Raw genomic sequence first — 26,125 nt, forward strand, 5'->3', positions numbered from 1 at the left:
CAAACGTCCCCATCTATTGACTCAGGGATCGAGACGTGGCTGCACGATCCGTTACAGCCATGCGGATAAGATGCCTGTCATCTCGACTGCTAGCGATACGAGGCCGTTGGGATCCAGTACGGCGTTCCTTATTACCCTCCTGAACCCACCGATTCCATATTTTGCTAACAGTCATTGGATCTCGACCAACGCGAGCAGCAATGTCGCGATACGATAAACCACAATCGCGATAGGCTACAATCCGACCTTTATCAAAGTCGGAAACGTGATGGTACGCATTTCTCCTCCTTGCACGAGGCATCACAACAACGTTTCACCAGGCAACGCCGGTCAACTGCTGTTTGTGTATGAGAAATCGGTTGGAAACTTTCCTCATGTCAGCACGTTATAGGTGTCGCCACCGGCGCCAACCTTGTGTGAATGCTCTGAAAAGCTAATCACTTGCATATTAACAGAATCTTCCGTCGGTTCTTGGTAGAACAACATTATAATAATAAATGAAAGGCACCAGTTTGCTTTTGTTCTACAATATTATTTTTATTGATAACCTGTTTTCGGCTTACAAGGCCATCTTCAGACATTTACTGAGTATTATCATCAAAGAAGTTAAATGTTAGCAGACAACATTGGAAGAGAAGTAACACATCTAGAGTGAAGTAGAAACATACAGTGAGTAACATCTTTGCAATGAAATAGTAAAAACTGAACAGTACATAAATAACAATGGAGTTGACAGGAAAACCTTTAGCACAAAATAGGAATAGCATGCCTACATAACAGTTTCTATTAATAAACAAAACTAATGAAATAAGATAAAATTAGTACTAGACAAGGCTGCATCAAGAGGTATGAAACATGGAGAGTGATACACAACCAATTAAAAAAGAAGAGACAGTTGTCAATGTAAATACAGAATACACGAGGAACTTAAACAATATCAATAAGATAAACAGAAATTAGTAAATGCAGGAAAATTGAGGTGTTTGAGGGAACCTACAGTTTGAGAGTGTGGTGGTACTGCATTTTAACATTAACATTATAATCAAAGCAGTGGCTGTATACCAGTTTACATTTGCTCATTTATTTAATGTAAACTGGTATACAGCCACTGCTTTGATTATAATGTTAATGTTAAAATGCAGTACCACCACACTCTCAAACTGTAGGTTCCCTCAAACACCTCAGTTTTCCTGCATTTACTAATTTCCGTTTATCTTATTGATATTGTTTAAGTTCCTCGTGTATTCTGTATTTACATTGACAACTGTCTCTTCTTTTTTAATTGGTTGTGTATCACTCTCCATGTTTCATACCTCTTGATGCAGCCTTGTCTAGTACTAATTTTATCTTATTTCATTGGTTTTGTTTATTAATACAAACTGTTCTGTAGGCATGCTATTCCTATTTTGTGCTAAAGGTTTTCCTGTCAACTCCATTGTTATTTATGTACTGTTCAGTTTTTACTATTTCATTGCTAAGATGTTACTCACTATATGTTTCTACTTCACTCTAGATGTGTTACTTCTCTTCCAATGTTGTCTGCTAACATTTAACTTCTTTGATGATAATACTCAGTAAATGTCTGAAGATGGCCTTGTAAGCCGAAAACCTGTTATCAATAAAAATAATATTGTAGAACAAAAGCAACCTGGTGCTTTTCATTTATTATTAATCAGTTGCACATCACAGCATCTTCTTCCTGTCGGTTTCATTTCGCTTCTGTAGATCATCGTGGTGTAGCAATTTTAATGGCTTGTAGTGTATTTCCTGCAGTAGCTTTTGGGTAAGCAGAGTTTATAGTAAGAAGTAACTGCTGACACATCTATTTTCAGTAGAATAATTTATACCATTTTTTACGAGCTTGCAGGTCTTGCTGTCTCAGGTTTCAGTGAGGACGCCGCAGCCGACATTCCAACCTTTCTTTTGCGGGGTCTGCTAGTACTTTCTAAGTTAATCTTGACGGATTTGTATTTTTTTAATCTTATATCAATTTTTACACAGTACGATATGGCTAGGGACTGTGCTTGCCGCGCGGAATTAGCCGTGCGGTCTAGGGCGCTGCAGTCATGAACTGTGCGGCTGGTCCCGGCGGAGGTTCGAATCCTCCCTCGGGCATGGGTGTGTGTGTGTTTGTCCTTAGGATAATTTAGGTTAAGTAGTTTTTAAGCTTAGGGACTGATGACCTTAGCAGTTAAGTCCCATAAGATTTCACACACATTTGAACATTTTATTTGACTGTGCTTATTGTGAGCGGACCAAGGAGAATTGGCTGCTGTCCGTAAAGATCTGGAAGCTTCGCTGGCTACCGTCGACAGCCTTCCGGCTATTGCTTAATGCTGCCGCAACACCGGAGTGCCGGTGAGAAGACCTGAGACACCTTTGGTGCCGTTGGAATCCCCCAGTAACCTGGATGACTCTGCGTCTTCCGATACCCAACATCTGACCGGTCCGTCCTCACTCGAGAGTGAGTGGCGGACAGTGGTGGGTTCGGTAGTTACTGGGCGGAAGGAGAAGGTGGAAACGGGCAGAACGCCTGGCTCCTTACGCCTTAGCAATCGGGTGGTGGGTTTCCGGGTTTCGCTTAATAGGGGACCACTACACACAGGAAGCGGTTACACGGGTAGCGGGGGCTGTGTGGAAGGGACTGGGCCGTTTTTTAGGTTAGAGGGTCTCAGGAAACCACAGAAAGAGAGTCTGCCTAAAAGGGGGCAGGTAAAACACAGTAAGGTAGTTGTAGAAACGACCGGTATTGTAGTTGTAAATTATCGTACCTGTACTGAAAAAGAACCAGAGCTCCAAGCCCTAATAGAAAGCACTGAAGCCGGCCGTAGTGGCCCAGCGGTTCTAGGCGCTTCAGTCTGGAACCGTGCGACCACTACGGTCGCAGGTTCGAATCCCGCCTCGGGCATGGATGTGTGTGATGTCCTTAGGTTAGTTAGGTTTAAGTAGTTCGAAGTTCTAGGGGACTGATGACCTCAGAAGTTAAGTCCCACAGTGCTCAGAGCCAAAGCACTGAAGCTCAAATAGTTATAGGTACAAAATGGTTCAAACGGCTCTGAGCACTGTGGGACTTAACTTCTGAGGTCATCATTCCCCCAGAACATAGAACTACTTAAACCTAACTAACCTAAGGACATGTTACTCTTTTGTATCGGTTGTGAATAAATAGTTGCCACTATTGAAGTTCCAACCCTCATATATACAACCGCTCGCTCACAGAAAGATCCGTACCTAAAGACTGAAAAATTGCTCAAGTCACACAAATACCAAAAAAGGGAAGTAGTAGTAATCCGCTGAATTACAGGCCCATATCACTAACGTCGATTTGCAGTAGGGTTTTGGACATATACTGTGATCGAACATTATAAAGTATCTCGAAGAAAACGATTTATTGACACCATAGTCAGCACGGATTCCGAAAATATCGTTCTTGTGTAATACTACTACCGCTTTATACTCGTGAAGCAACGCGAGCTATCGACAGGGGATGTCAAACTGATTCCATATTTTTAGATTTCCAGAAGGCTTTCGCTACCGTTGCTCACAAGCGTCTTCTAACCAAACTGCTTGCTCAGTTGTTCGACTGGATTTATGATTTCCTGTCAGAAAGGTCACAGTTCGTAGTAACAGACGAAAAGCCATCGAGTAAAACAGAAGTAACATCCGGCGTTCCCCAAGAGTGTTACAGGCCATCTGTTGTTCCTGATCGACAGGCGTATTAACGACACAGAGTAGCCGTCTCAGATTGTTTTCAGATGATGCTGTCATTTACCGTCTTGCAAAGTCATCAGATGACCAAAACGAAATACAAAATGATTTAAATATCTGTATGGTGCGAAAAGTGGCAAATGACCCTGAATAAAGAGAAGTGTGAAGTTATTCATATAAAATAAATCCGCTAAATTTCCATTACCCGATAAGTCACACAAATCTGAACGCTGTAAATTCAACTGAATACTTAGGGATTACAATTACAAATAACCTACATTGGAACGACCACATACACTATGTGATCAAAAGTATCCGGACACCTGGCTGGCGCCAGGCGCCCTCCATCGGTATGCTGGAATTCAGTATGGTGTTGGCCCGCCCTTAGCCTTGATGACAGCTTCCACTCTCGCAGGCATACCTTCAGTCAGGTGCTGGAAGGTTCCTTGGGGAATGGCAGGCCATTCTTCACGGAGTTCTGCACTGATGAGAGGTATCGATGTCGGTCGGTGAGGTCTGGCGTTCCAAAACATCCCAAAGGTGTTCTATAGGATTCAGGTCAGGGATCTCTGCAAGCTAGTCTATTACAGGGATGTTCCTGTCGTGTAACCACTCCACCAGAGGCCATTCATTATGAACAGGTGCTCGATCGTGTTGAAAGATGCAATCGCCATCCTCAAATTGCTCTTCAACGGTGGAAAGCAAGAAGGTGCTTAAAACATCGATGTAGGCCTGTGCTGTGATAGTGCCACGCAAAACAACACACGCTGGCAGATGACGTTCACCGGGCATTCGCCATACCCACACCCTGCCATCCGATTGCCACAATGTAATTGGAAATTTGTGGTAAAGACTTATGGGACCAAACTGCTGAGGTCATCGGTCCCTAAACTTACACACTATTTAAACTAACTTACGCTAAGGACGAGGGAGGACTCTAACCTCCGACGGGGGAAGCCGCGCAACAATGTAGACCGTGATTCGTCACTCCACACAACGTTTTTCCACTGTTCAATCGTCCAATGTTTACGCTCCTTACAGCAAGCGAGACATCATTTGGCATTTACAGGCGTGATGTGTAGCTTATGAGCAGCCGCTAGACCATGAAATCCACGTTTCTCACCTCTCGCCTAACTGTCATAGTACTTGCAGTGGATCCCGATGCAGTTTGGAATTCCTGTGTGATGGTCTGGATAGATGTCTGCCTATTACACGTTACGACCCTTTTCAACTGTCGGCCGTCTTTGTCAGTCAACAGACGAGGTCGGCCTGTACGGTTCAAATGGCTCTGAGCACTATGGGACTTAACACCTGAGGTCATCAGTCCCCTAGAACTTAGGACTATTTAAACTTAACCAACCTAAGAACATCACACACATCCATGCCAGAGGGGGGATTCGAACCTGCGACCGTAGCGGTCACGCGGTTCCAGACTGAAGCGCCTAGAACCGCTCGGCCACAAAAGCCGGCTCGGCCTGTACGCTTTTGTGCTGCACGTGTCCCTTCACGTTTCCACTTCACTATCACATCGGAAACAGTGAACCTAGGGATGTTTAGGAGTGTGGAAATCTCGCGTACAGACGTATGACACAAGTGATACCCAATAACCTGACCACGTTAGATGTCCGTGTGTTCGGCAGGGCGCCCCATTCTGCTCTCTGACGATGTTTAATGACTACTGAGGTCGCTGATATGGAGTACCTGGCAGTAGGTGGCAGCACAATGCACCGAATATGAGGAACGTATGTTTTTGGGGGTGTCCGGATACTTTTGATCACATAGTGTAGATAATGTTGTGGGTAGAGCAAACCAAAGACTGCGATTCATTGGCAGAACACTTTGAAGGTGCAACAGGTCTACTAAATGGATTGCTTACACCGCACTTGTCCGCCCTGTTCTGGAGCATTGCTGTGGACTGTAAGACCCGCATCGGGTGGAACTGACGGGTGAGAAGTTAAAGAAGGGCAGCTCGTTTTGTATTATCGCGAAGTAGGGGAGATAGTGCCACAGAAATGATACGTGAATTGGAGTAGCAATCATTAAAACAAAGGCGTTTTTCGTTCCGACGGTATCTTCTCATGAAATTTCAGTCACCAGTTTTCTCCTCCGATTGCGACAACATTCTGTTGTCACCCAACTACATAGGGAGAAATGATCATCACGGTAAAATAAGAGAAATCAGGGATCGCACAGAAAAATTCTAGTGCTTGTTTTTACTGCGCGTCTTTCGAGAGTGGAACGGTAGAAAGACATCTTGAAGGTGGTTCATTCAACCATCTGCCAGGCACTTTATTGTGAATAGCAGAGTAATAACGTAGATGTAGCAACAGGTACGAGGTGCTACTTGGTGTTTATAACACTTTTAAGTGGCTCTGAGCACTGTGGGACTTAACTTCTGAAGTCATCAGTTCCCTAGAACTAAGAACTACTTAAACCTAACTAACCTAAGGACATCACACACATCCATGCCCGAGGCAGGATTCGAACCTGCGAACGTAGCGGTCGCGCGGTTCTAGACTGTAGCGCCTAGAACCGCTCGGCCACCCCAGCCGGCAACACTTCTAAGCTAGCATGGAATGCCTCTCTTCTTGGCCCAGCGGCCGATTCTTCTGCCCAGTCCGGAAATGCAGAGGGCTGGTACGCTAGACATTGGGAGCTCCAATGTTTGGGGGGAGGGGGAGTGATGGAGCCTATCAGGGAAACAGCACGCAGGCTCGGAAATAATGCTAGTGTGCACTCGGTATGTTTGCCGGGCGTCCCCGTCCATGAGGCCCTAGCGGCAGCTATCGAGCGCATTGGGTGGTGCCGCCTGTAAGATAGAGGCACATGTCGGCACCAATGACGCCAGTCGCTTGGGGCCTGAGGCCATCTTCGGCCCCTTTCGGAGGATGACTAATTTGGTGAAGGAAACTAGCATCGCACGCAGGGTGCAAGCTAAACTGCCTATTTGTAGTGTCGTACCCAGGACTCTGCGACGGTACCAGATGTGAATTTCCCGACCTCCGCTGCACTACATGCAGGAAACAGCTACTATGGTAGCAGAGTACGTCTGGTGCACACGTGGGGGTTTTATATGTTAGAGAACGAACTGCCTGCTAAAATTGAAGTTACATTAGCCAGAGGTTTTCAGAGAATGCTCATCTTTGCAAATCGCGTATAGAAAAAATTAATGATATCAATAAACTGCAGAAGCATCCAAGGAAAGTTCCTAGAATTAGAATAGTTTATTGAAGGTTATAACACCCAGATGGTATTAGGAACAGAAAATTGTTTGAAATCGAAAGTGAATAGCAACGAAATTTTAAGTTCAGATTGGAATATTTATCGTAAGGATAGGTTAGTCGCCAATGGTGGCGGTGTATTTACTGCAGTAAAGAAGTCTATAGTATTTATCGGGCTATCATGGATCCCGTATGTTAATTCATCTGGGTACAATTAAGTATCAAAGTTTGGTCGAAAATATTAATCGAATGCTTTCATAGACCGCCTGGGTCGGGAGCTCTACCGGTAAGCGCTTCAAAGAGAACTGATCATGGTGTTGTACTAGGGGGTGACTTCAACTCGGCGGGTATAGATTGGGAGAGTCGTGCTGTCAAAACTGGTGCCAGAGACAAGGCTTCGTGTGACATTAATCTGAATGTCTTCTCCGAAAATTACTTTGAGCGGATAGTTAGCGAACCAAGTCGGGAAGGCCACATCTTAGACCACCTGCCAACGAACAGACATGAACTTACTGAATCAGTTAACGTAGAGGAAGGTATCAGTGAGTATAAGGCTGTGATAGCAACTATGACTACGGGTTTTACAAGAAATGTTACAAAAGGTAGGAAGATCGTTCAATATGCCTTAGACAAGTATATTTAGAGTAAAGTCTTCAGGAATGGGAGATATCCACTGCGGTTTAATAGCACTGTTAGAAAACTGCTCCGTAAACAATGAGAGCTACATCTCATATTCAAGAGAAGTCAAAGCCTAGCTGAAGAACAAAAGCTGAGGGAGCGAAAATGAGCGGAAGGAGAGCAATGAGAGAAGCGTTAAGTGATTCTGAAAGTGAAACTTTGTCAACCGATCTCAGTAAAAACTAACAGGTTTACGAACGATAGTGAGATAAAATGGTTCAAATGGCTCTGAGCACTATGGGACTAACTTCTGAGGTCATCAGTCCCCTAGAACTTAGAACTACTTAAACCTAACTAACCTAAAGACATCGCACACATCCATGCCCGAGGCAGTATTTTAACCTGCGACCGTAGCGTTCGCGCGGTTCCAGACTGAAGCGCCTAGAACCGCTCGGCCACTCCGGCCGCCGGTAGTGAGATGACCGATTGCGGAATAGAAGGGCAACTACAATCGCATAGTAGTGGAAAGGCATCAGAACCAGATGGGATATCCACAAGGTTCTACAAAGACTATGCTAAAGAAGTTGCTCCCCTTCTAGCTGCAGTTTATCGCAGACTGCTGGAGCAACGAAGGGTACATAGCGACTGGAGAAAAGCTGAGGTCATTCCCGCAGATGGGCCGCACGACAGATCCATACATTTACCGTTGACATCAGTCTGTTTCAGAATTATGCAACATATTTTATGCTGAAGAATACAGAGATCTTGCGAAACTGGGCTCATTCTGTTCCTTCATGAGGATCGATAGCACTGTAGACAACGGCGCCTAGGTTGATCCGTGTTCCTCGACTTCAGGAAGGCATCTGACACCGTCCCGCACTGTCGTTTAGTGAAAAAAAAATACGAGTCTACGGAGTACGGGACTAGATCCGCAACAGGATTCAAGACATCCTTGCAGATAGAACTCAACATGTCGCTCTTAGCGGAACAAAGTAGACAGATGTGAAGGTAATTACGGGGTACCCTAAGGGAGTGTGATGACAAGGTCACTGTTTGTAATGTACATAAATGATCTAGTAGAAAACTTCGGGAGCTCTTCAGGACTGTCCGCAGATAATGTGGTAATCTATAAAAAAAGTTGCAACGCCAGAAGACAGTACAGATTTGTGAAATGACCTACAGAGGATTGTTGAATAGTGCAGGCTCTAGCAGCTGACCCTGAATGTAAATAAATGTTACATATTGTCCATAGATAAGAAAAGAAAGCTACTACTGTACAACTACACTATCAATGACAAATTTTTGGAAACACTATCGTAAAATATCTAGGAGTAGCTATCTATAGCGGCCTTATGTGGAATGACCACACAAAACAAATAGTAGGGAAAGCAGATAACCAGACTAAGAGTCATAGCAAAAATCTTAAGGAAATGTAACTAGTCCATGAAACAAGTGGCTTACAACGCTCCTGTTCGATCGATTCTTGAGTGTTGTTCATCAAATTGAGACCCTTACCAGGCAGCACTGACAGAAGAGAGAGAAAAGATCCAACGAAGAGCGGTGCGTTTCGTGATGGTATCGTTTAATCGGCGCGAAAGCGTTGCCGAGATGCTCAACAAACGCCATTGGCACATATTACAAGAGAGGCGTTGTGCATCACCGAGAGGTTTGCTACAGAAATTTCGATAGAGCACTTTCCGGGAAGAGTCGGACAACATATTACTTCCTCTCTTATACTCCCTGTGTAACGAAAACGACGAGAAAATTCGTGAAATTAGAGCCAATACAGAGGCTTACCGACAATCATTCTTCTCACAGGCCATTCGCGTGTGAAACAAGTAGGGAATGGGGGGTGGGTGGGTGTGTTGGTGCGATTGATGGTCACTTTTGTACGTTCCTCTTGAATACCTCTGAAACTACAGCCTCTAGCGAAAACGTATCACAGTACAAAATTTAACTACATTAAATTTCCTACAACTATGCCCTGCTCATTTTTTTCTGTAGGACTAACAGGTCGCGCGTAGCGAGCGAGAGAACATGAAAACTCACGCGTGGTTTATGAAGGCCAGATATAACATTGCGAATTGCATAAAACGACAGCGTGGGGGGGGGGGGGGGCGAAACCTCCTATACAATTCTGCTTTCTATCTACCGGCGATACTGACACTTCATTTGCTGTAAGAGGTCCACTCACCACCAGTGAGTGGTCCCGCATACTTGTGCGAAGTATCTGCAGCACCTGGCCATTGCTATCACTAAGTGGGTCACAGAGGAAACATAGAGCACTTCACTTCATTTGAATGCCTATCTGTTACAACACTGAACAATTTGCACATTTCATTTTGGTGTAGCGTGTCGCATACGCTTTTGGCTCTGATGACACCCTTTTCAATTTCAGGACTTACAACATGATCGTTGCACAGAGGCACTCTCGTATACCGGAAAGTTCCACACCCAGTATACACATACAATGGCGTCCAAAATTAAATCAACAAACCGCTATTTCCCCGTCCTGTGTCTAATTCACGATATAATCATACAAACTGTTAACACATGTCCGTATGATCGTGTTCTCCACGGAAGATGGCATTCCGGTCAATGGACAACCTGGCTAACGACAATCTCAGGGCACCTATCAAACGGGATAGTGTTTACTGGATAATCCGACATCCACAGTCGCTGTGTACACAGTCGCTGTGTACAGAGTCACAGACTGTGCAGTATGGCACAGAGAAGACCCCTACCAGACCCTCTGCGGTGGAGGGCCATAGGAAGAATGGAAGCAGGTCATTCGCAAACCGATGGCTCAATGTGGAACGTTCCGTTGTTTCTCGATGCCACGGCAGTTGATATCCCGAAGAACAGGGCAGGGCCGACCACATGTGACATCAGAAAGAATACCATTATTTGGCTGTAAGGGCACGACGATACCATCTTAGCACGGCACGGCAACTGGCATCTGACCCGGCAGCATCCACTGGACGTGTTGTGTCGAGGGAAATGATGTATAGAAGGCTTCAGCAGATTGGCTTTTATTGTCGGTGACATGCTGTATGTGTACCTCTGCCGCGTCTTCACAGAAGGGAATGTCTAGAGCGGAGTCGTTAACGTGCCACCTGCACGGTCGAACATTGGCCCATTGTTCTTTTCACATGTGAGTCCTGATTTGGTCTGGAGAGTGATTCTCGATGGATTCGCATCTGGAGGGAACTTGGAACATGATTTCGGAAATCAAACATATTGAAAAGAGACAGATATCGAGGAGAATCCCTAATGGTGTGGACAGGGATTATGTTGACCACTCAAACACCTCCTCATGAATCGGCAAGGATTAGCTGCTTTAAATACCATGACGAGGTCTTGGGGACCTCATGTGCGGCTGTTGCGAGGCCGAACTTCGTATTGAAGGACGATAATGCTCGATCTCACAGAACATGAATGGTTGATGTTTATTTTGTAAACGGAAGATACTGCACGCATGGTGTGGCTTGCTCGCTCTCCCGATTTGAGCCCCATAGAACATGTCTGGGGTGCACTAGGGAGACGGGTTGCATCTCGTCAGCAACCATCAATCACTCTTAAAGACTTGGGGGGCAGCTCTACACAAATAATGGTAGTTACTGACCCTACATGAGATTGATGGCATCATTCACAGCATACCCCGTCGTTGTCAGGCCTGTACTGCAGCCACAGGAGGTCAGATCCCATACTGAGCACTTAAGCAGTTGTCGGAATGTGTGTGCAAATCAGTTACGTTAGAAAAAACACCGAAGAGCATTTTTGTCTACCGTTATGCGTGCCGCAGTTGTTTAAGTTCACTATTCTTCACATTGTTTGTACTTTACTATCACTTGTTCATACTGTTTTGTGGCAAAATAAACGCAACCTTGCAAAATTTCCGTTTGTTGATTTAAGTTTGGACACCAGTGTATAACGTAAACAAAATAGCCAGTTAATAAAGTGTATTACAGTTCTGACTGGTTGCAGATGCTTCATCCTGCGCCGGTTCACGACGATTTTAGAAGATGATGGTCCATTCTTCTGGTCTTTGTTTAGACCCATCCATCTCCTACCATGCCTTACCGATCCCTTTGTGCGATTACCGTTTACTGCGGATTATTTTGACCACTAACTGCTTCCACCCTATCTATATTTCTGTTACGTAGCTAGTGTATTGATCTAAGGCTCCTAATGTGGATGTTAGTCTTACATAGTCTAATATTGGTGTAGAATATAATCATAAACGGCAGAACAAACCGTCTAGTTGAAAAATAAATAAAACCTGAGAAATGCACCTGCTGCTAAATAGATATCTTCCTCCAAGATATTCCTCTCCATTTCAGTAGAGCACCTCTAACCTGAATTTATTAATCACAACGTGCAATGTTAGCAAGCAACTGATTTCACTGAACGCGATAGCTTCAACTGCATAAAGGTCACAGAAAGCTTTTACTGTGTGCCCCGTTCGCCTGAATTTCATTTGCATTACAACCCGACAGTTATAGTTCACCTGGATTTCTTATATTGAGAAATTGGCGCTGCGGTTACGGCACTTGACTCGTATTATGTAGGTGCGAGGATCAAATTCCCGTCCGACGACCACATTGGGGTCTACCTTGTTCTCCTACATCATTTAAGGCAAATGTCGGAGTGGTTGCTTCAACGAGACCACCATCAATTTCCTTCCCCATAGTTTTGTACCTCTGTGCTGTCTCTAATGACGTTTAGGTAGACGGTGTGTTAAACTGTTAATTTCCTCATTCTCTCGGTCCACAAATGAGGACCTTTGTTCATTTTTTTCTCCGTAAATAGTTCAGATACTTGTAGATTTTAATTTCTGAACAGTCCATATTACAAACTAGCGAGATTTTGCACACTAAATTCAAAGAAACTTTAGTATTTGAAGACAATTTTTCCGTTAAACTCAGTGCTGATTTAATAAATAAGTTAAAAATGATTGAGTAAGCCCCTTTCTCTCAATTGATTTTCTTGGGCATTGCAAGTTTGTATACTAATGTTCCGGTTAGTCTTCACTCTCTAAATTATTGAAAATAATATCCAGCGAAATAAAAAATTAACGGAGCTAAAAGTATCTGAACTATTGACTTTCTTACATACAGTACTGAATAACAATTAATTTCAGTTAAATGGTAAACTGTATGAGCAACCATTCGGTTTAGCTGCGTGATGCCCGTTAGATGGAATTCTAGCTGATACTTTTGTAAATCCGTTAGAAGAAAATTTTCCCAAGAAGGGTATGATTCCTTTTTTTTGCTCGTTACGTAGACGACAAACTCATAGAGCTTAATGGCAGTGACCAATATCTACAACAAGTGTTCCTCGATTTCATCATCCAACTATCATGAGAAAATTAATTTCACAGAAAAAATACAAAACGATAATAGAGAACCTAATTTCCTAGATTTGAAATTAAGGTTAAAGAAGAACAAAATCAGCTTTGACATTTTCCGTACACCTACATCCACAGATGACATCATCTCATCTCAGCTGACTCATGTCATCCAGAAACTCACAAAATCGCTTATTTCCAATCTGAAATGCGTCGCGCACCGTACACTCTTTAGAACAGAATTGTTTCCACAAAGAATTAACATTAATTATATCCATTGCAATTAACAATGGACATGATCCTAGGTTAGTTGATCATATTGTAAAACAGATTTTAGGTGATCAACTTTACGCAACAGCAGCTCGAAGGCAGAAAGTAAGAGTAATACGTGTGTTTGTATACCATTTCCAGGAAACGTATCGCACAGGATATGTAGACAGTTAAAGAAATATGGCCGCAGGGTTGCTTTCTTTGTAAACAACAGTCCAAAACAAAAAATTATCCCATCCTGTCAGAACACAAGAAGATCGTATCACTAACTCTGGTGTGTATAAAATTACGTGTAATGATTGCCCTGACTTTTACATAGGACAGACAGAGAGACCGTTTAAAGTAAGACATCAAGAGCACCTGCTAGATAAAGGTGGAGGACATGTGTACAATTCCACTTTTGCTCAACAGCTGCTGCTTCTCCAACACTCATCATGGAGACTAGACGACTTAGAACTTCCACATAACGAAACTGAAAGTTACAGGCTTTACCTGTTTGAAGAATCAAAGATTTGTAAACATTTTGCTTATAAAGATAGATCCACTTTAAATGAACAGGTGTAACTCAAAAATAGAAATTTTCTAGATAATTTCAGACCCCTATTTTCGTTAACTTAACAGAAGTAGCTCGATCTTCCATATGACTATTCGATACGTCATTTTCCTCTTCCGTTAATGCTGAAAGTACTTGTGTTTCTTGTTTTTTTTATGATCGAAATGTGTATCCAGCGGGTTTGATGTTCAAAATGTTTACAGATATGTTATATTTGTGAATTATACACGTTTCACTATCTTCCTCATTCCCTCATCTCTCTCCACCCGTCCCCTCTCTCCATCCCAATACCTCACACTAACCCTCCCCTTCTATCGCTGATCTTTTTGCTGTTGTTTTGTATTTGCACTATCTCATAGTTTACGTAATTTGTTTTTACCACAATAACTTTTTCTATATGGTAACGTCGTATTTGTTACCATATTATGCCCGCCCGGCTAGACGTGGGGTCTGACGCACCGCTTCCCGGGCGGGAAGGCGTGCCGGTCCCCGGCACGAATCCGTCCGGGGGATTAGTGTTCGAGGTCCGGTGTGCCGGCCAGCCTGTGGATGGTTTTTAGAGCGGTTTTCCATCTGCCTCGGCGAATGCGGGCCGGTTCGCCTTATTCCGCCTCAGTTACACTATGTCGGCGGTTGTTGCGCGAACACTGTCTCCACGTACGCGGACAACCTAATTACTCTACCACGCAAACATTGGGGTTACACTCGTCTGGTGTGAGACGTTCCCGAGCGGGGTGGGGGGGGGGGGGGGGGGGGGGGTTGGGGTTGGGGTTGGGTCCACTCGGGGCCGAACCGCACAATAACCCTGGGTTCGGTGTGGGGCGGCGGTGGGGTGAGTGGACTGCTGTAGCCTACTGTGGGGTTTGTACCACTGAGGGCTACGGCGGGGACGGAGCCCCTCCGTCGTTTCTGGGTCCCCAGCTCAATACATACGTACCATGTTATTAATTTTAAATATGTACACAGCTAATACTGAATTGGTTTTTAATGTCATGATTTTAATGTTAACATTTTAAGCAAGTTTGGTATAAAATGTTAATTCACTATCCCGCACACTCCTCGTGCATACTACCAGTGCGACCTCTTGTCGGAAGCTTTCCTTAGCCCAAGCGTTACGCAGGCGACGCTAGTGCAATAACTACTCAACCATGTTGTGCATGTTTTAATTACTATGGAAGTGAAATTTAATGACTGACGCCATTCGGATGCCGCCTGCGGTGGCCGAGCGGTTCTAGGCGCTCAGTCCGGAACCGCGCGACAGCTACGGTCGCTGGTTCGAATCTTGCCTCGGGCATGGATGTGTGTGATGTCCTTGGGTGAGTTAAGTTTAAGTAGTTTCAAGTTCTGGGGGACTGATGGCCACAGTAGTTAAGTCCCATAGTGCTTAGAGCCATTTGAACCATTCGATTTGAGCCATTCGGGTATAATTTGACGAATCTCTGCCAGAGTTTAACTTCTTGTATTCGTAAAGATAATGCTTCATTTGTAAAAAAATGAGGTTCCGGAACTGTGACCTTTCAGGGGGTGTTTTTGAAATTCAGACGTATTAAAAGGCTTTTCTGAGCGTTTTAAAAGTGTGAATGCAATCTTTGTTTTACATCGTCTCAACCGGAGAAAAAGTGCTATCGTATCACATGTTAAAATCTGTGTTTATGATTTCGTTTTGTTTTTGTCAGAGGTACCGGTACACCGTACCAATGCGTTCTGTCACAAATTGTACATCACTGCTAACCTAGATTGTCACTATTTCCTTCTGAAGATGACGTTTTTATAAACGTTGAAACCATGGTAAATGAGTTTAAATAAACTTTCCAATTTCCTGGGAATTTGTTTTTATCTCAGGAGCGAAGAGATTAAGTAGTTACTTCAGTATTTACTGCCATGCCAATAAGGGTCGTTAAACATCAATGTTTCTTTCGCAGACAATAAGACATGAGACATGGTTTACTCTACCACCTGCGGACTCCAGCGACAACAGTGTAAATGCTTTTCTTTCCTTCCCCATTAACCGATAACACCTTTTCTTCCTCATTAACAGGTAACACATGTCACTGATATCTTAACTTCTTATGTACCTGAAACGTTCTTCGTCGTTAATGAGAACGAGTGCACTTCCACCGGTGGAATTTTTCACCAGACAAAATTTGAGGTGAAATGGTTTACTGTTTAAATACAATGACAAGGACGAACTTTTAAACTCAAATAGTATAATACCTTATATAATTTTTGTGTACTAGGCGAACTATAGCAGAAATAAAATTAAAAAAAATTAAAACACGGGTGTTGCACAGAAGGCAGTTTCATCGAGATGGAAGTGAAAGCAGTCAGTGAATACGTCTGCGGGTAGCAACTCGATCTTGTCAAGAACAAAGCTCTGAACAGCGTATGTATTGCATCGGGAAGTTAGTCCAGAGACTAAGGAGTCTCATAAATAGTAATCAGATGCGCTACTATTCGATTCACAACAGGTGCGGAAATGGCAAAACATTCTTCTGTGCGAATTACTAAGTACTTGCGTAACGCGTAACTCGCTTTGAAACAGTATGAGCGTGTGCCAGATGCAGGAGCTGGTTAAATCCGTCAGAGACAGAAACGCGTGTTCCGAGCCAACTTTCGTTATGAAAATTTTTGTTGCAATTTCGCATCCCGTTAACAGTGAATCTTACAAGAGGGAACGCTGTCTCAGTGTGGAAAAGGACGGGGAATGGAAATCGCCGTGGTCATTTTGCGAGGAACTAGTGTGTCTCACTCCAATACTCCGTCACCTTCATGACGCAGATTTTTTATACACTGAGGTGACAAACGTCATGGGATAACTTCTAATATCGCACCAGACCTCCTTTAGACCCGGCGAAGTGCCGCGGCTCGACGTGGCATGGACACAAGTGGTTGGAAGTCTCCTGCAGGAATACTGAGCTACGCTGTCTCTACAGCCGTCCAGAAACGCGAAAGTGTTGCCGGTGCACGATTTTGTGCGCGAACTCATCTTTCGATTAGTTACCATAAATGTTCGATGGGATTCATGTCGAGCGATCTGGGTGGGCAAGTCATTCGTTCGAGTTGTCCAGAATTCTCTCCAAACCAGTCTCGAACTATTGTGGTCCGGTGACATGGTGCACTATCTATAAAAATTCCATCGTTGTTTGAGAACGTGAAGTCCACGAGTGGCTGCAAACAATCTCCGGGTGCGCGAACATAATCAATCCCAGTCAATGATCGGTTCATTTGGACCAGAGGACCCATTCCATTCCCTGTAGACACAGCCTGCATCATTATGGAACCACCACCAGCTTGCACAGTGCCTTGTTGACAACTTGGGTCCATGACTTAATGGGGTCCGCACCACACTCTTACCCTAACAACAGCTCTTACTAACTGAAATCCGGACTCATCTGACCACGCCACGCGTTTCCAGTCGTCTAGGGCCCAACCGTATGGCGACGAGCCCAGGAGAGGCGCTGCAGGCAGTGTCTGCTGCCATAGTCCATTACCGCCAAATTTCGCCGCACTGTCCTAACGGATACGTTGGTCGTACGTCCTACAATGATTTCTGCGGTTATTTCACGCAAAGTTGCTTATCTGTTCCTGACCACTATACGCGAAAGCCGCTGCTCTCGGTGGTTAAGTGAAGGCTTTCGGCCACTGCGTTGTCCGTGGTGAGAGGTACGGCCTGACTCTTGACACTGTGGATCTCGGAATACTGAATTCCCTAACAATTTCCGAAATGGAATGTTCCATGCATCTGACTCCAACGTTCCGCGTTCAAAGTCTGTTAATTCTTGTCGTACGGCCATAATGACGCCGGAAATCTTTTAACATGAATTGCCTGAGTACAAATGACAGCTCCGGCAATACACTAACCTTTTACACCTTTCGTACGCGAAGCTATCGCCATCTATAGGGTGAGAAGTATTTAAACCGACAAACTCTGGGAGATTGTAGGGGGACATCAAAACAAATATTTTTCCCTAATGTCATTTTTTTCCTATGAGGAGTATTTAAACCGGTGGAGGCCGTATTACGCTCTTCAATTGTTACAGGGCGTATTACCCTCTTCAGTTGTAGGCAACTGCTGTCCACCAGTGTAGTAGTGCATTGTCTCTGATTACTAATGGAGCGATACACCTGGAGTGAGTACACTGATATGGTTGGTGCGTACTACGTAGCGCACCACAACAGACGAGCTGCACAGCAGGTTTATCAACAACAATATCCTAATCACGATATCCCGCATCATACGACCTTTGCTGCTGTGTACCAACGTCTGCGTGAGACCGGGTCATTTAACAGATTATCTGGACAGGGACGCCGTCGCACGGTAAGAACGCTGCAATTTGAGGACGCTGTCTTGCAGCATGTGGAGCGGGATCGTTCAATCAGCACTCGTGCAATTGCACGTAACATGGGGACGAATCAGACGAATGTAAGAACAGTGCTTCGAGAACAATTGTTACGTCCGTTTCACAACCTGGAACCCGTTGATTATCCACCCAGAGCACAGTTTTCGCAGTGGAACCTGGAACAGTGTGGAATTCATCCTACATTTCCATCCTCTGTGTTGTTTATCGATGAAGCAACGTTCGGGCGTTCAAAATGGTTAAAATGGCTCTGAGCACTATGGGACTCAACTGCTGTGGTCATAAGTCCCCCTAGAACTTAGAACTACTTAAACCTAACTAACCTAAGGACATCACACACATCCATGCCAGAGGCAGGATTCGAAACTGCGACCGTAGCAGTCGCACGGTTCCGGACTGCGCGCCTAGAACCGCGAGACCACCGCGACCGGACGTTCGGGCGTGATGGAGTCTTCAATATGCACAATTCGCATGTTTGGAGTGGGGATAACCCACATGCCATAGTTACTAGCGCTCATCAAGTGCGGTTCTTCGTTAAAGTGTGGGTCGGTGTTGTTGGAAAGTGTTTAATTGGGCCGTATCTGCTACCTAGGCTATTAAATGGCAGGTACTATTACAATTTTCTCGCCAGAGCATTGCCAGAATTGCTGGAAGACGTCCCGCTCCCTACAAGACAACGCATCTGGTTCCAACATGTCTGGGCGACGGCACATCTCAGTCGTCGTGTGCGTCGATTCCTGGACCGACAGTTCCCAGAAACGTGGATTGGCAGAGGTGGTCCTGTATCATGGCCTGCACGATCCGCAGATATGTTCCCTCTGGACTCTTTTTGTGTGGGGAAAGATGCGCAACCTTGTTTACGCAACTCCTGTTGCATCAGAAGACGATCTGGTTGCCCGGATAGCAGCAGCAGCAGGAACAATTCAGGATTCTCCTGGGGTTTTTGCCCGTGTCAGGCAGAACATGATCCGACGGTGTAACATTTGTTTACGTGTCAATGGAGGCATTTTTGAAAATCTACTGTAATTGAAATTGGGTTGTCTTAATGTGTTGTCTCTTGGTCATAAAAATGGAAAAGTGTTTGTTGGTTTAATTAATTTGCCACCAAAAAAATCTTCCTCTACCGGTTTAAATACTCCTCATAGGACAAAATGGCATTGGGGAAAAATATTTGTTTTGATGTCCCGTACAACCTCCCACAGTTTGTCTGTTTAAATACTTTTCACCCTGTATATATCGCTATCCCGTGACTCGTCACCTCAGTGTATTTCATCGCAAATTTATGAATAAAGCAAATAATTTTAACATTACGATATTTTTTAATTTCTCACGTAGATATTGTATACAAGAAATAATTATAAAAGAAGCATGAAAATATAATAAAGGAAACTTAATTCGTAGTTTAATATAATATTCACCGAATTCCTATGAAGAATTAAGAATTGCACACTGTAGCAATTGATGAACCAAATAAATGTTAATTTTTACTTTACGTCTCTTGCAAGTGGAACAGGGAACTTTCAAACACTTGACTGTAACATACACTAAAAAGAATTGCAGTAATTGTCTTCAGTCATGGTGTTGTCAACAACACCAGCCAAAGTCAGGTCCAACCGAAGCATAACCTGCCCCCGGCGTATTTTTCTGACAGAAGTTTTTACAGTTTTGAAGCGTGCCACACACGCACCCCACGATGAGATTTTTAAATACATATTAGATCATCTTTAACTCTCAAATACATCTTCTCGCAACTCACGATCTTCATTCAAACGGTTGACTACAATATTATACTGCTCGATTTTCGCTACTCGTGCATTAGTTATGTGCATAACGTCTCTTAGCAGTCAATTCAAGCAGGCTTAAGCGAACGTTTACCTTTGCCTTACACATGACGAGATGCCTTGGCTTAACAACTAAGCTTCCCTGATTGGTCTCGAATCGTTTTCTGAGAGTGTATAATGGTTCAAATGGCTCTGAGTAGTATGGGACTTAACTGCTGAGGTCATCAGTCCCCTAGAACTTAGAACTACTTAGACCTAACTAACCTAAGGACGTCACACACATACATGCTGGAGGCAGGATTCGAACCTGCGACCGTAGCGGTCGCGCGGTTCCAGATTGTAGCGCCTAGAACTGCTCGGCCACCCAGGCCGGCTGTAAGTGTATCAAGGCGCCAACAGCAGAGCAGGGTATCTTTAACAAACGCATGTTTCTCTTTATCGAGACAATTTTCACGACAACAGATCATCAGCTGACACGACTCGTAGGAGATGCTCGATCCCTTTCGTACTGAATCATGTTTCACATCCCTGTAGCTGTGAAGAGAGAACCACTGGAATACAAACAAGACGTACAAGTGACATTCTCTTGCTATTATATCGAGGAAAAGACGCCTCTGCCATCGATGGCCGAATAATAAATTGAGGTAACTTAGCTGCAGATGAGGGCCAGCAAGGGAAATATTGCCCATAAGTTGTAAGTTAGGAATTTTGATATAGGAACTGTAAATAGCGATTTTATCGACATATTGTCTTCGGGCGATTACGTATGTTCCATCTTCTCCATTTTTTTCTAGAATATGGTAAATTAATGTTGATATAACAAGGTAGTGAAACACTGTTGGTAAGAGTTAAATAACGATAATTACGACGGGATATGCAATCGTTTTCGGGAGAAACTGGAGCAGAACAGACTTTATATGGGGACTGGTGGGTAGCATATGAAAAAACATTCTGAAGAGTAAATTCAGGCATTTTTACGGTATAAAATCATATAAATAAATAAATTAAAATGTGTCACTAACAGTGTGTAGTCATATCCAACACGGGCATTTCTTCCGCACTCAAATTTCATTTTAAAATCCGCGGTTGGGAGACCCCGAAGAGTCAGTTGCCTGCACGGAAAGAATTTTCTCCTTTGTGCACACTGACGACTTCTATTCAGGGTACGTGTATGTTGTTATTAAGTTTATCTGCTTGTTGCATATGGCTGTGATGAGCAGGTGAAAACTGCAGCGTTGCGTGTTTTGTTGGTGGAAAACAGAGGGGTAGAGCCCGGAGCCGGAAAATAATCTGCTTCTCTGGAAAAGTACTTCGACTCTAATGGTCTAGGCGTCAATGGTAGGTTAAACCCCAATCTCTCTTCTTTCTTTTACGAATAGCATCCATGAGGCCACAGAGCTTGACGTCGGAATTCTGACGGACCGAAAACAGTGACACATGCTCTTATTCCACGGGCAGCTGCGGATATGTTAGGGATTTAAACAAAGGCATAGACGTATACTTATTACAAAGGACAGTTGACCACCGCAGTTCCTCTCTTTGCTGGACAGATGTCGAGCATGAAAATTTCTTACCCGATCCAAATTCTAACGGGCCACCTACGGTCCAAGCGTCAACGTAATGGCGTTATTAGCGATCTCGGCTACGAAGGTAGACTATTATTTAAAGGTTGCATATGGCTATAATTATATGCTCCAAACGGGAAATTTTTATATATTTTCTGAGATGTGCTTCACGAGTAGCACTCCTATCAGAAATGTAACTCAAGCACACAGAGATGCTCATCGGAAATTTCGGTTGCCAGCAAAACAACACAGCCATCTTTTAAATTAATACGTTTGTTATGACTTTCCACAATACCCTATTCCCTCAGCCAGTGATATATAAAGGTCTGCGTCAGCTTCAGCAATACAAATCGTCGTCAGCACAGCCAACACAACGATGCGAAACGCGTGTGAAGTAGCTTTAGCAAAGTCGAAGAGAACTTTCTTCTTTGCAAGACGTACACGTTTTGCCACAGTAGCATTCTTAAAATTGCCTAGTAAGGAAACCTAACACTCCTTGTTAATGTTTCTTCCCTTGTGGCAGTAGTTTGTGGGCACCACACCTTCAAAATCTCAGAAAGTGGAACGTATGACATTCTTTGCAGCTGGAACCTCTTTTGTCTTCCGTGCACTTTTACCTTTTGTCACCAACAGTTTTTAAAAGCGTGGCGTCTCTAGCTTACAGTGATGCGCGTATTTGCATCTGCCATTAAGAAATGAAAGGTTTGCCTCTGTAGCTGAGTGCACAGCGTGGCTGGCTGCCATGTGGAGGTCCCGGTTCGATTCCCGATACTGCCAGGGATTCTTCCTTCGAGTGAGGACCGGAACGGGGTACACTCAGCCCTGTGATGCCATTTGAGAAGCTACTTCGCCGAGCAGTAAGGGCTCTATGTCACGAAATCTGACAACGGCCGGGCGAGCGGTGTACTGACCCCGTGCACCTCCACATCACATCCAACGACGCCATTGGCTGAGGTTGAAATAGCGGTCGATCGATGTCGATGGGTCAGCCACGGCCTGTGGACGGAGTTTACAGAAAGAAACGAAGGGGAAACTCGCTGAAGCGTTCACTGATATGCGTACGTCATCAATGGTTAACAGCCGCGACACACATCGAGTGAAAGTTGTGTCGCAGCCACAACTTCGTGTTAAACGTGGTAGACAGCTAAATACTCTTTAATACTCCGCAAGATAGCCTAAGGTGTGTGTGTGTGTGTGTGTGTGTGTGTGTGTGTGTGTGTGTGTGTGTGTGTTTTTTACTCGAAAATTAGGTGCAGAAAGAACGACTGTCGACAAGCCTCTGCATAAGCTCCAGATTATCTGACCTGACAGCCACGCTTATTTCGTGACACATGGGTCTTACGACGTTATAAGCTGCTTCATTCGTCTTGAAACGAGTACGTTCAGAAGTTTAACAGCAGGCCACTCAGTGACGTCCTTGCGCGAATCCGCGATGAAACGCGCAGCTGCCTCTTCATCTTCCATATTTCTTCTATTAATCCTACGCAGCCAAACCTTTACTTCGTCCTTCCGCAGAGCACAGAGCGTTTTCAAAACATACATTGTACACTTGGGTTCATTTTATACTACACTAACAAATTCCGAAATATTCTCCATTTTAATAAATAGCAAAACGATTATTCAATAATTGCCTTGCAAATTAACAATAAAAATATTCAATTATACAGTGAAATACAGGCAACCAACGAAGTCCGTGCGTTCTTGTGGTCACGAGCTGCTGCGCTCTTTTACAATGACTTGCTGATATTTTCACATTGATGCCCAAGAGTTGGCAGCACTTGCGCATGATGAAAAAGTTTAACATTCATAAATGTGTTCCTCAGGTTCCCGTTGGGAAAAAATACTTCTGTTGCAGCTAAGACACAGTAAAAGTTAATGTACACAATTGCAGGCAGAGGGTCTGAAAGAGTTAAATTATTAATATGTACACATATTTTAAATATGTCTTTTTAAGCCGCTTTTGATATCGCGAAAGTTATCATACAATTGTATTTATGACAATCACAGCTGACTCTGTAACTGTGTCGCATAATGTTGGGTCCACAAGAAAAACGTTTCCTCTTAGTAGTGAACGCCTACCTTCTTGCTGAAGGTGACGACGGAGCCTAGCATGAAAGCCCCACTTTGCGGCGTTTAAAGCGCAGTAACCGATTCCGGCCCAATTATCTCTGAACTTTAGCAGACTTCACAGACGCTTTTGTGAAAGTTTCAACGCCAACATCACCGGACGCTGTTACCACCGTATTGGGCTTTTCAAGAGCTTTTGAACACTGTGAAAAAGTATACTGTTTCATTTAAAAAATGACATTCTTGCTTCGGTACCTCAGTTAATACAAGTTATATTTTTAACTCTCACAAAAAAAATGCATGGCATTTGTCTAATATAATTTGCCGAAAAACCTCGTTTCAATATTTTGAACAGTTCATCGAGTAATAGGAATGCAAGTTTTGTGCCATTCACTCCGTATACACTAAAAAATAAAATAGAAAAAAAAATCGATGCTCCACGAAGTAATTATCTGAATGGGACAGAAATCGGTAGATTTGACGCCACTTCGGCGACTTGCGCGTCGATGGTGATGAAATGATGATGATTAGGACAACACAACACCCAGTCCCTGAGCGGAGAAAATCTCAGACCCAGCCGGGAATCGAACCCGGGCCCTTAGGATTGACAGTCGCGCTGACCACTCAGCTACCGGGGGCGGACTATGATCCAAAAGCTCAACTGGGGGAGATCCGACGACCTTGCTGGCCAAGCACGAAGACAAGCAGTAGGAAACCTCGCCACCGAGCGAGATGGCACAGTGGTTAGCACACTGGACTCGCATTCGGGAGGACGACGGTTCAATCCCGTCTCCGGCCATCCTGATTTAGGTTTTCCGTGATTTCCCTAAATCGCTTCAGGCAAATGACGGGATGGTTCCTTTGAAAGGGCACGGCCGATTTCCTTCCCCATCCTTCCCTCACCCGAGCTTGCGCTCCGTCCCTAATGACCTCGTTGTCGACGGGACGTTAAACACTAATATCCTCCTCCTCCTGAAACCTCGCCGTGTGCGGGAGGGCATTATCTCGCTGAAATGTCAGCCCAGGATGGCTTGCCATGAAGGCAACAAAACTGGACGTAAAGTATCGTCGACGCAGCGCTGTGCTGTAAGAGTGCCGCGGATGAGAACCAAAGAGGCTCTGCTATGAAAAGAAACCACACATGGTTGTCGGGCCGCATGGCAGGCGACGGTCACATTGGTATCCCGGAGCGTCTCCAGACACGTCTTCGGCCTGGAATCTCATTGACTGGAGTAGAATTGTCCTCAGTGATGAGTTGAGCCCCGATGACCAGCGAAGAGGTGTCTAGACGCCCCGGACAGCGGTGGGTACCAACCTGGCTGTCGCCTGTCATATGGCACGACAACCAAGTGGGGTGGTCTGGGGTGCCATTTCTTTTCATAGCAGGACACCTTTGGAGATCATCCGCGGCATCCTTACAGCACACCGGTTCGTCGATGTTATTCTACGCCCCATTTTGTTGCCCTTCATGCAAGTCACACTGGGCTCACATTTCAACAAGATAAAGCCCGCCCGCACATGGCGGGAGTTTCTACAGCTTGTCGTCGTGCCGGCCAAAACCCTACCTTGGCCAGCAAGGACGCCGGATCTCTACCCATTTGAGAACTTACAGAGCATTATGGGCAGGGCCCTCCATCCAGTTTGGGATTTTGACGATCTAACGCGCCAGTCTGACAAAATTTTGCACGATATGCCCCAGGAGGACATCCTATGACTATTACAACCAATGCCTAGCCAAATAACTACTTGCATAAGGGCCAGAAGTGGACCAACGCGTTATTAAATTGCTCATTTTGTGAAGCTCTTTCTGTTAAGTAAATCATACAATTTTTTCTGAAATTGTTATCATTTGTTTTCTGCACATGTACCGGGTGACCAAAAAGTCAGAATAAATTTGAGAACTGAATAAATCACGGAATAATGTAGATAGAGAGGTAAAAATTGACACACACGCTTGGAATGACATGGGGTACTATTAGAACCAAAAAAATACAAACGTACAAAAAATGTCCGACAGATGGCGCTTCATCTGATCAGAAAAAGCAATAATTAGCATAACAGAGTAAGACAAAGCAAAGATGATGTCCTATACAGGAAATGCTCAATATGTCCACCATCATTCCTCAACAATAGCTGTAGTCGAGGAATAATGTTGTGAACAGCACTGTAAATAATGTCCGGAGTTATAGTGAGGCATTGGCGTCGGATGTTGTCTTTCGGCATCCCTAGAGATGTCGGTCGATCACGATACACTTGCGGCTTCAGGTAACCCCAAAGTCAATAAACGCACGGACTCAGGTCTGGGGACATGGGAGGCCAAGCATGACGAAAGTGGCGGCTGAGCACACGATCATCACCAAACGACGCGCGCAAGAGATCTTTCACGCGTCTAGCAATATAGGGTGGAGCGCCATCCTGCATAAACATCGTACGTTCCAGCAGGTGTTTATCAGCTAGGCTGGGGATGATGCGATTCTGTAACATATTGGCGTAACTCTCACCCGTCACGGTAGCAGTTTTGCTGTCCAGCGCCATCTGTCGGACATTTTGTGAACTTTTTTGGTTCTAATAATACCCCATGTCATTCCAAGCATGTGTGTCAATTCTTACCTTTCTATCTACATTGTTACGTGG

General features: G+C 44.4%; 1 protein-coding gene across 4 annotated transcripts in view; it reads right to left on the bottom strand.

Moving 5' to 3' along the window:
- LOC126248132 (bone morphogenetic protein receptor type-2) overlaps nucleotides 1-26,125 on the bottom strand; it is a 382,553-nt gene that overhangs the window by 174,162 nt on the left and 182,266 nt on the right. The gene's annotated exons all lie outside the window — the stretch shown is intronic.

Source organism: Schistocerca nitens, chromosome 3 (assembly GCF_023898315.1).
Source record: "Schistocerca nitens isolate TAMUIC-IGC-003100 chromosome 3, iqSchNite1.1, whole genome shotgun sequence".
Taxonomy (NCBI): Eukaryota; Metazoa; Arthropoda; class Insecta; order Orthoptera; family Acrididae; genus Schistocerca; species Schistocerca nitens.